General features: G+C 43.8%; 1 long non-coding RNA gene across 1 annotated transcript in view; it reads left to right on the top strand.

Annotated features, from left to right (window-relative positions):
- The window catches only part of LOC310746225, a 28,873-nt gene extending 20,263 nt beyond the window's left edge, over window positions 1-8,610 (top strand). The window contains exons 3-4 of the long non-coding RNA XR_014540520.1: window positions 2,413-2,620; window positions 8,431-8,610. This is a non-coding gene — a long non-coding RNA (uncharacterized lncRNA). The remainder of the gene's footprint in view (window positions 1-2,412; window positions 2,621-8,430) is intronic.
- Window positions 8,611-10,235: the final 1,625 nt, after the last annotated feature.

Raw genomic sequence — 10,235 nt, forward strand, 5'->3', positions numbered from 1 at the left:
TATCATGCCTTTTTATTCATAACGCAGATTGCCTTTCCAAAACCAATGGGAAAAATGCAACAACCTGTTCAAAGAATGGGAGGTAGATATATAGGAGCAAAGATAATGTCTTATACGGAGCCACAGTCACAAGAGTCCCAGTTATCAGCATAAAATCAGTGTAGATTGTGAAAATCTCAACTAGAAAGAAAGGTCATAACAAGCAACAAGAGAGAACATCATAACAGGACTATAGCTCAAAATTGGAATATTGCAAGATCTCGTGCTCACTTTGCCCACTTTTAAACACTTGTTTATGATCATCATGGCAGTGATCATTCTTCGCTATGCTCCTGGTACCACATCTTCCTCTTTCATCTTTATTTGATCTAGAAAATCCCGGAACAGGACACAAAAGTTGTGCCTTTCCTTCAATTTGGCCTCAGATGTCAAATCGGCCATGTTTCCTACCCCTAACGTGATTTACCGTTATGAGAATGCTCTGTGTCAATGAAATTTGGCTGTACAGTGACATTTCTTCCCCACCCTGCATCCTTATCATCATTCAGGAATATAGATTTGTGCGAATTAGTGTCTTCTTTCTCAGATAAAGGAATTTCCCTACTCCCAAAGCATTTTCTAGATTTTGAGGCATGACATACACCCACAACATTCTAAAATACAAGACATACTCTAGAGTGCATTGGTTACAGCATACTACAGTGTTGGACCAATCTGTCATGTTTAAAAAAGTATCTTCTTAAATAAGTAAACTTTACATTTCTGTTGAAATGTTTCTTTTATTGATGTGGTTAGTAGAGGGGGGAAATGAGGGGGGAAATATGTTGACCTACTTAGGGACTGAACCCAGAACGTTGGGAATTGTGTCCAAGAGCCTTAAGAAGATAAACTAATAGGCCAACTAGGCTCTCTCCTTACTCATGCCATTAAACTGCAGCTACAGATGTGTGTTGCTGCATTATTATTATTTTTTGCAATATATTACTGACTAGATTAGCTTATTAGAGCATCTCAAGGGGTTGGAGATGGAAGTTTAATCTCTAGCTATTTCTTTCTCTGTGTCAAAAAGAAATCAGGATTCCAATGCTAAGTAATTTTTTTTAAAAAAAATCTCTTGCATTGAGCTATAAGCTGCACATTACACATAATACTGGAGGCAGGGTCTTCTTATGACAATTTAGGGGGTTGATCCAAAGACTATTGAAGTCAATGGGAATTTTTCTGGGATTAAGTCCCCGGTGATCAAGTATCAAAAGAATATATTTCAAGATGAGATGGACACATTTTATTTCGAAGACAAATTCCTCCTCCTTGGATGAGAGCTTAGCAAAGGGACAGTTTGCAAATGTGTGCGGTAGCGGAGAAGGGAGAAGGGAGGTAGCTGAGCAAATAAATTAAGGAAGCAGATGAACTTTACAGCTCTTATTACTCCAGGCAGGGAATATACTGAAGCAGCTTTGAAGGTCTTTGAGAAGAGTTGCTTCTGTTTTGATCTGGTGGGAAGTCACATGCTATAAAGCCAAGGCCTTTCAGAAGAAGGGACTTTATATTGGTGCAAGAGAACTCAGCAGGCTAAAGTGAAAACAAAACACCCCTAACATAAGGTATTCGGAGAGGGTATTTTAATTAGAATTCCCCCAAAGACAAAGCACATGACAAAGACACAGAACAGCTTGAGGCTGCTAAACATTTGAAGAATGAAATTGATAGGAGAAAAACAAGGGTACCACTGTGATGGTTGTGTTGAAGTAGGTGAAATCTGACTGCTTGGTGGGAAGGGGATGGAGGTTAGTTCCTAGGCACTTGGATATGAGAGAGAGAGAGAGAGAGAGAGAGAGAGAGAGAGAGAGAGACTACTGGGCAAGTTATTTTCGTATCCCATTTAGATGCTTTCAGAGCACTGCTAACTGTTTCAAACATCCTTCCCCTATTCTTGTCCTTTAGAAAATAAGAACTGTGTTGGAGCAAATAAAATGCCTATCTAGTCCAGAATTCTGTTCTCACAGTAGGTAACCAGATGCCTGTGGGATGCCCAAAAACCTATCTCATTGGTGAGAGGAGTTTCCTGATCAGGCTCCCCAGAAACTGATATTATCTTGCCTCTAATTCTGGAGACAGCATGGAGTCACCATGAAGACTAGTAGCACTGATAGCCCTATCTTCCAGGAATGTGTCTAATTCCCCTTTAGAACCGACTACAGTGGTGGGCCTTGCTATCTCTTGAGGGAAGTGAATTCCACAGTATAGTTTTGCACCATGTGAAGAAATGCTGCCTGATTCCATCCCTGTAAAGCATCATTGGTTAACTCCAGGCTCAAGTATTATGAGAATGATGAATACTTCCTATCCGCTTTCGTCACTGCACATTCAGAGTATCATGATGTGCTCTAGATGGTTTTCTTTATCTTTCAGACCAATAAAGAAGCAGTGGCCTTGCTACTGATGTTGGAGGAGGCTTCCGTTGTCACTTCTTCCTGGCTTCTGGAAAAGCACAGAGGCAGTTGATAGCACAGTTTGAGGAGGACCCTCAAGGATGTTTTATATGTGTGCCTGCCAATAGTGGAGCTCACCCTCACCCCTCACTGTGCATGCCTGGAGTGACTGAAGAACCAATAAATAGGTAGGTAGCCTTATTCTGAGATGGACCATTGGTCCTTCTGCTTCAGTTCATTTAGGTAAAGGTAAAGGGACCCCTGACCATTAGGTCCAGTCGTGACCAACTCTGGGGTTGCGACGCTCATCTCGCTTTATTGGCTGAGGGAGCCGGCGTCCAGCTTCCGGGTCATGTGGCTAGCATGACTAAGCCACTTCTAGCGAACCAGAACAGTGCATGGAAACTCTGTTTACCTTCCCGCCAGAGTGGTACCTATTTATCTACTTGCACTTTGACGTGCTTTCAAACTGCTAGGTTGGCAGGAGTCCGTTCATTTAGTTAAGTCTATATAGACAGACGACGACTCTCCAGGTTTTTTTTGTGGGGGAGCAATGACAGCTTTCACAGACCTACCTGGGAGATGTCAAGGACTGAATCTGGGACTTTTCCATGCAAAGCAGGAGCCACAGTCCCTTGCACCCTTGGCAAACAGATGTATTGACACCCCTGGCAATTGGCTGTATTGGCGCTCCCGCCTAAAAAAATCACTTTACTGCAATAGCCACAGTAAAAATTACTACATGTTATGTGACCCAGGTACTCAAAGCATCCTCAGTGAGGGTGAGGCAAGGAGGAAGGGCAAAAAAGATAATGGGAAGCTTCTCCAGAAGAAGAAGGTGCCACACACATCTGTCATATACTCCATTGTCTGATAGGTGATTTCTTTTGTGCCCGTTTCACAAACCCATAAGTACACCTCTGGGTCCATCCCCAAATATTTTATATTTCACAATGCTAGCCAATACTTTTGGAGTGGTTATTCTCATCCAGTGTTCGAAATTCCCATTGTTCTAGACACATTTTGCAATAGGGAATTTCATTAGCACAAGCAGTTTCTGAGCTCTGGGCACATTACTGTGCCTAGGTTTTCAGATTAAAACTGCAGAGTGGAAGGAAAGGAGGACCTTTTTCTGCTTCCCCACTTCCAGCTACTCTCTGAAGACCAGAGAAGAGACCTTCTTAAGAATATTAGAGGGGTGGGCAGGGGAAGGACTAGAACATGTGAAAAATGAACATTATATTTTAACCTCAGTTCATTCATTTTCAGCTTTGTATTCTTGTTATACAAAAAACACGCCTAGCCATTCCGTTGTTGCACCCATAGCCTAAGTTTAAGGTGCCCTTTAGCTCCTAGCTTTCATATCTCAGTTTCTAACACTGTTCTTATCCTATCCCAAAGCCCTAAACGCTTTCCTTTGATCCACTTGTCTTTCTGAGCTATTGAGTAGGTGATATAACATATTACCATTTGAAGACTTTCAACTGAAGATGTGCTGCATACTTGTTGTCTTTTTAAAAGTTATTGGAATCCCAATATGACCAACAGGAAGAAGCCCAAATCCACTAAAGCTGTTTTTGAACGGCATCTAATTATTGGCTCTCAGAGTTCCTTCTGCAATAATATTTTGTAGCATCTCCTGCTTGCCACTTTTTTACCTCCCCTCTGCTGTGAAACTGACTGAGGAAACCACCCATGAATGTTCTTATGTAAGCGTGTAGAATTAAGTGGATTGTACATGCGCCCATGTTGAATTCCCCACTGTGCATGTAAGTAAACAAACAGGTACACTGATTCGGCACATGTTTAACACAGCTTCTGAACAGGGATTTTGTCTGCTGGTAAAGCAGAGGTTAGCACATGATGCCCTTGCGAAAGATGCTTGTGCACCACCAATATTCAACAACATTAGCCAGCTCTATTAGGAACAGAAATCAAGCCCCTGCTGGTGTAATTAAGAAATCTTCCCTTCCAGTCCCTGGGCTTCAGAGACTTGGATCACTAGCTAATTCCAATTTAGAGAGCTTTCTTGATAACAGTCTTTGTAAACTAGGTAATAATAATCACAGGACAAAAACTTTTCCTTGAAGCAAGGACTGCAGTTACAGCTGCCTGTCTGGGGTAAAAGAAACTGGTTATGCCTTGGATCAATCCACCAGTAATGTGGGCCTTTTTGTTTTTTTGATACTGGGGCAAGCTAATGTGGCTCTTAAAAATACAATTGCTTGAACTTGCATTCTCAGGTCATTCAACTCCAAGTGATTCAATGGAGAGGGAAGAGAATATTTCTTACCTAAGTCTAATGCAGGCTATACCAACCTGCAATGCTCCAAATGTTTTGGACTATTATTGTTTAAACTTGTTAGTTGCTTTTTAAAACAAAATTAATTTAGAGTGACTTACAACAATAAATAACATACATTAAAATAAGGACAAAATAAAACAGAAACTCAAACTCCCATCAGCCAGGGGTGCCAACCTGAACAAAATATTGGGGGGAGAGCAGGTAAGCCCCACCCTGCATAATCAATCACATGATGCAGTGCACACACACCATTTGAATGGCAATGCCCATCAATTTTAAGGGGCCCCCAACTTATGGGAGGGTGAAGCCCTCTCAGCCTCTAGGAGTTGGTTCCTATGGTCCCAACTGACATGGCTAGCAGTTAGGCATGGTGGAAGCTGTAGTTTAAAGGAGGGCGCCAGGTTATGATCACCTACATGGCAATGGAGCAATGTTACTGGAATTGGAAAATACATATTTATGAAGGTGAAATATGGAGAGACAGAGACAGAGACAGAGAGAAATAGATCTGAGAAGACTAACATCTGCTCTGTGCAATCATCACAGATCCTCTGAACCCACCTTCTAGCGTACAGTGCCCGGGCAGGAAGGACTAGCAAATATGGGAAATGATTGCAGGAAGGTATATTATCACACAGCTAGGGATGGCCGGATCTGTCAACTTCAGCATTTCTTAGCTTCCCATTTTTCTAGTCTTAAATTTAGTTCCCACATTTTTGTACCATATTGTGTGTGTGCATTTTTAATGAAGACCTCATGAACATTAATCAACATTTTAGAGTGAATTCTAATATGCTGATTTTGTGTGTGTGCGCGCGCATATATAATACACCTTTCTTTAAAGCAGTATTTCCTAACATACTGTATTTTTCGCCCTATAGGACGCACTTTTTCCCCTCCAAAAATGAAGGGGAAATCTCTGTGCGTCCTATGGGGTGAATACAGGCTTTCGCTGAAGCTTGGAGAGCGAGAGGGGTCGGTGCGCACCGACCCCTCTTGCTCTCCAGGCTTCAGGAAGCTATCAGCAAGCCTGGGGAGCCCGCGGGAGTTCCCGCAGGGCTCCCTAGGCTGCGGATAACAGCCTGCTGCACGGAGCACGGGGCGCGCTGAAGCAGAGCACCCCGCGCTTCGGGCAGACATCGGCCAGCCCCACAAGCTCGGGGGACAGCGGGGAGGCGCAGCGCCACCATCCCGCTGTTCCTCGACCTGGTTTGGAGGCTGGCACTGGGGAGAAGCGCACTTCTCCCTAGCGCCAGCCCCACAGGCTCGGGGGACAGCGGGGAGGCGCAGCACCGCCATACCGCTGTTCCCTGACCTGGTTTGGTTTACCTGACCTGGTTTTGGGGGGGAAATAAAGGGGGGGAATTTCCTTTATTCCCCCCCCCAAAAAAAAACTAGGTGCGTCCTATGGGACGGAGCGTCCTATGGGACGAAAAATACGGTAATCCACTTTAACCTAGTTTCCGCATTCTTTTTTTGCTACACATTACTTGGATGAAGAACTACATCTCAAAATTCAAAGTTTCAAAGTGCAGCTGTGGTTTTTTCAGTTCATGTGCTGTTGCAGAAAATGTGCATTAGGTAGGCTTGCCCTTAAGTGAAAACTGAATCAAATTTTGCCCCGACACATTTCATTTCCATCCCAGTTGAAAAATGGATGGAATTTTTTTAGACTGCAATCCTAAACACACTCACTTAGGAAGCACCGCTGTATATAGTGGAACTTGCTTCTAAACCCAGAACCCTTTCATTTCCCCCTTCCCTTTCCCATTCCCAAATTTCCAGACTCCTGAATTTATACTCTGAATGAATTTGCACTGGTGTGTGTGTGTGTGTGGCTGGATTTTCAGTGTGTGGTGGGAATGGGGGAAGAGGTAGAGAACTGTCAATGCAACCATTTTGGTGCAGTCAATCTAGCAGGGCCAGGGATGAGGTTGCCAGCACACATGTCACCTAATGAAAGCTGCTGAAGCAGCTGTTGCAAAGCCGCAACTTCGACCTGAGGCCCTGTTACTCTCCTCTTCTGTGAGATCCAAGCAGCTCCCACTTCAGCCCAGCAGGAACCTTGGCAAAGTTTCAAGCTAATGGCTTCGAGGTGAAAGGCTTCAGATCCCGTTACTTGTCCCCAGAGCTATCTCACTCTCCCTTGTGACCCAAGCCTTTTCTTTGAAAACACACAGCCTCCACAGGCAAAGCGTGACGTCTAGCTAGGAGCAGATGCAAGAGTTTTACACTAAAACCAGCACAGCAAAGGAAGGGTGGCTTTGCTAGCTGCTCTAACTCTTAAAGGCAGAAGCCATGTGAAAAGCAAAAGTTGTGTTGTTCTTGGTTTTTTTCCTTTTCTTTCCTCAGGCTGTTTGAGGAGCACATTGTAGAGCCAAACAAATGTCATAGCCGTGCTGGAAGGGCCCGAACTCTCTCCTCCAACTATGGACTGAATATGGGAACATTTTCTGCCACCCCGTGAGGGCCACAGATTCAGGAAAATGAATTTTGAAATGGGGGGGGGGGATAAGGAATTGCAATAAGCAACAGGAGGTATTTAAGAAGTACAAAATGCTTCCTAGACACCTAACACCAATAGGATTCCTCAGTATTCATGGTTTTTTAATATGGGGAAAGGTGTGTGGGGAGACACAAAAAGGATAGAATCAGGAGGAAAGAGAGAAATATTTTTATTTTTTTTTAAAAAACACCCAAAAAATCAGGAGGGGGAAAGTTTCCCTGTTAGATTCCCTCCGCTTTTCTTGCAGCCAGAGCGTACGTTTTGCAAATGTTCCTGTAGATGGAGCTACACTCTGCAATTCCATGCTCTTAACTCCTCACACAATGAAGCAATTGTTTCCTGTCTCTATTTAGCCAAGCCGCCTTCCCTCTTCTGTTCTGTTCTGCTTACATGTTCTATTTATTTTAATGTATACCTTTGTGCAAAGCCTGGCTCTGAGTGGTTAGATACCCCGTTGATATGTGGCCTTCAAGGGAGAGCAGGGGGGAAAGGAGCGCAGCTTATTCCCATGACATCCTTGTGCTTTTGTAGAGCCAAAATAAAAAAAAAACCAAAACCCTTCACAGGAACACCTAATCCTTGGGCGCCGTCCAAGTACCACAGGCTTGCTGTACAACTGACACGGGCCACATGGGACCCTTGAGAGATTTAGGTGTGTCTCTCTGAAGTCAGACCACAGCCAAACAGGCAAATGTGCCCAGACCAAAGAAAATAAATTATGCGGACTCCAATTTTCAGCAGTTATGATGTATTAAATTACACATCTGAAGGGATTAACCCTTTGGAACCTAAACACAGTTTTGTCATGAACTCGTTCCTGGAGGAATCCTGCTGTGCGTCTTGCCTGTTTCTCAAAGGCATGTGGGTCATTGATCACAGGGCTGGAACACTAATTGAAACATGTGCCATAATTAACTGGGATGCTTTAAGAAATGAAAACAGATACCTACCTGAGCAAAGAGAAGGGAGAGACGGAGTCCGTATTTGTGGCCCTGTGTACCTTCTGACCTATGGAGAAGGGTTCTTGTTTACCCGAATGGGTTTAACACTTACGGCAAGTGTTTTCTTTTCTTTTCTTTCTTTCTTTTCCTTAAAGAAACCCTTTTGGAACCGTGAATGCAACTTCCAGCACTTAATTAGTATGCATTTATCACAATTAGCATGGCCCCTGTGGCTCCTTCTTTCAGGTTTAAAGAAGTCGTCAAGAGGCAATGGAACTCCACTTTAATCAGTCCTGAAAAGCTCCTGGAAAAGCATTAGCCCTGGGTAAGAGATATAAAAAGTACATCCTTCCCTGCCTCTTGGAAACATTTCTGGTTCCCCGCAACCATCTGTAGCATCAACTCTGCAGTACATTATGTTGCTGAAACGTACATATTGGAAAAACAAACCACTGACATTTTCTTTCCTTTTGAAAAGTTACTCTATTCTCTCTCTCCCCCCCCCCCACTCTGTACTTTCTCTTTTTAACTAAGCAATTGTATGGCAGAAAACTTGTAATGATAATAAACAGCCTTGATGATTGGGGAGGAACCCTTTCGGAGATTATCAGGATGGGATGGGCGGTATGTTTCACTTGTATGCAAGTCAATCAAGCTCTTTTAATTCAGTCTTCCTAACTGGAGAGGCAGGCAGTGTAATTATAATCAGAACCCGGGTAAACATACCGAAAGGTGAGCTCACTCGAGTATCTGTGGAATGAGGGGGTCTGTGTCTCCTGTTACACACATGGCGTTATGGACGGGTGTGTGCAATGTGGTCAGAAAAAATGAAATCATAGGCCATAGTACTTTGCAACACTTACCCATCCGACTTGAGTTTCATTTGTTAAAAGACTCACAAACCGCTCGCTTTTGAACCTATGCATGGATGGAAAGCTGAGGCAGTGAAAATTAAAAACAAACTAGAAATTATCTGGAACACCCCCCCCCCCAAAAGTAATTTGTTTCAAATGTCTCATTATGTCAGAGACCAGGCTGAGGAGTACTGCTCTGATGAGGAATGGTGGGAGCCTCCCCTTCCCCCTGACCAGGATCCTGGAGCTGCCCAGGAGCAGTGGAGCAGTATAGATTTGGAACAGTGGCTTGCAGAGGGGCATAGTTCTGAAGACAAAAGTTGGGAAGAACTGGGGCGTGAACAGCAAAGTGAAGAAGACATGGAAGTGAGAGAGCTAACAGATTCTTTCTCTTGATGGAAAGTGTCCAGTCTAAGGTCATGTAGATCAGATAAGGTGGCTACACAAAAAGAACGGTGGTTGCAAGATCAGGTTGCAAGCAGCAAAAGTGACTAGGGGAGAAGTGGGTGGAAACCTTAATTGGGAACACCTTCATTCTGAGAATGGTTGCTTTGTTCTTTTGCTGTGATCATTAAAGACTCTTTTCGCTTTGTCCTGCTTATCTATAGTCGGGGGGGGGGGGAGGCCAAGTCCGCGAAGCCTGACACATTATTATGTACATGTGATTGGAAAAGCCATGTCCCCCTTTTAAATAAATTTGTGGTCCAAGAGAAGGAGATCCTAACTTTCATCTGTTCCTAAGCAGTCCCACAATTCCAAGCCCCTGACAGCTCCCCTTGGGCTGCCTCTTAATGCAGTGTTTGGGGGGAGCCACATATCACTCCATGTGGTTAAATGTATGCCCCACTAGATAATAAGAAACCAGGAGGTGTTGTAATTGTATTATAATTGTTGTTAGTTCTTGAGAGTCAAAGGAAACCTTAGCATCTTAGTGCAGTGATAGAGTCCTTCTGGCCCACGGGCCTCATTAGACCCCACCATGGTCCTTATTTTTCCCACGTGGCTGTTTTCCAAAAGTCACGCCCACCCACCTGACATCACCAATGATAAGACAAAAATTTGGCAGCCTTAAAATGTGCTCCCAAGGCTTCCTTTCCAAGTAGGACTTGTATTTGTTGCCCTTTTAATTTGGCACCCAGTGTGAGCCCCACTGGAATCGGTTTCACATGGGAGTCCCCAAGTGGGAGCTCCTGCCAA

The sequence above is a fragment of the Podarcis filfolensis genome (genome assembly GCF_964270895.1).
Source record: "Podarcis filfolensis genome assembly, chromosome: 1".
NCBI lineage: Eukaryota > Metazoa > Chordata > Lepidosauria > Squamata > Lacertidae > Podarcis > Podarcis filfolensis.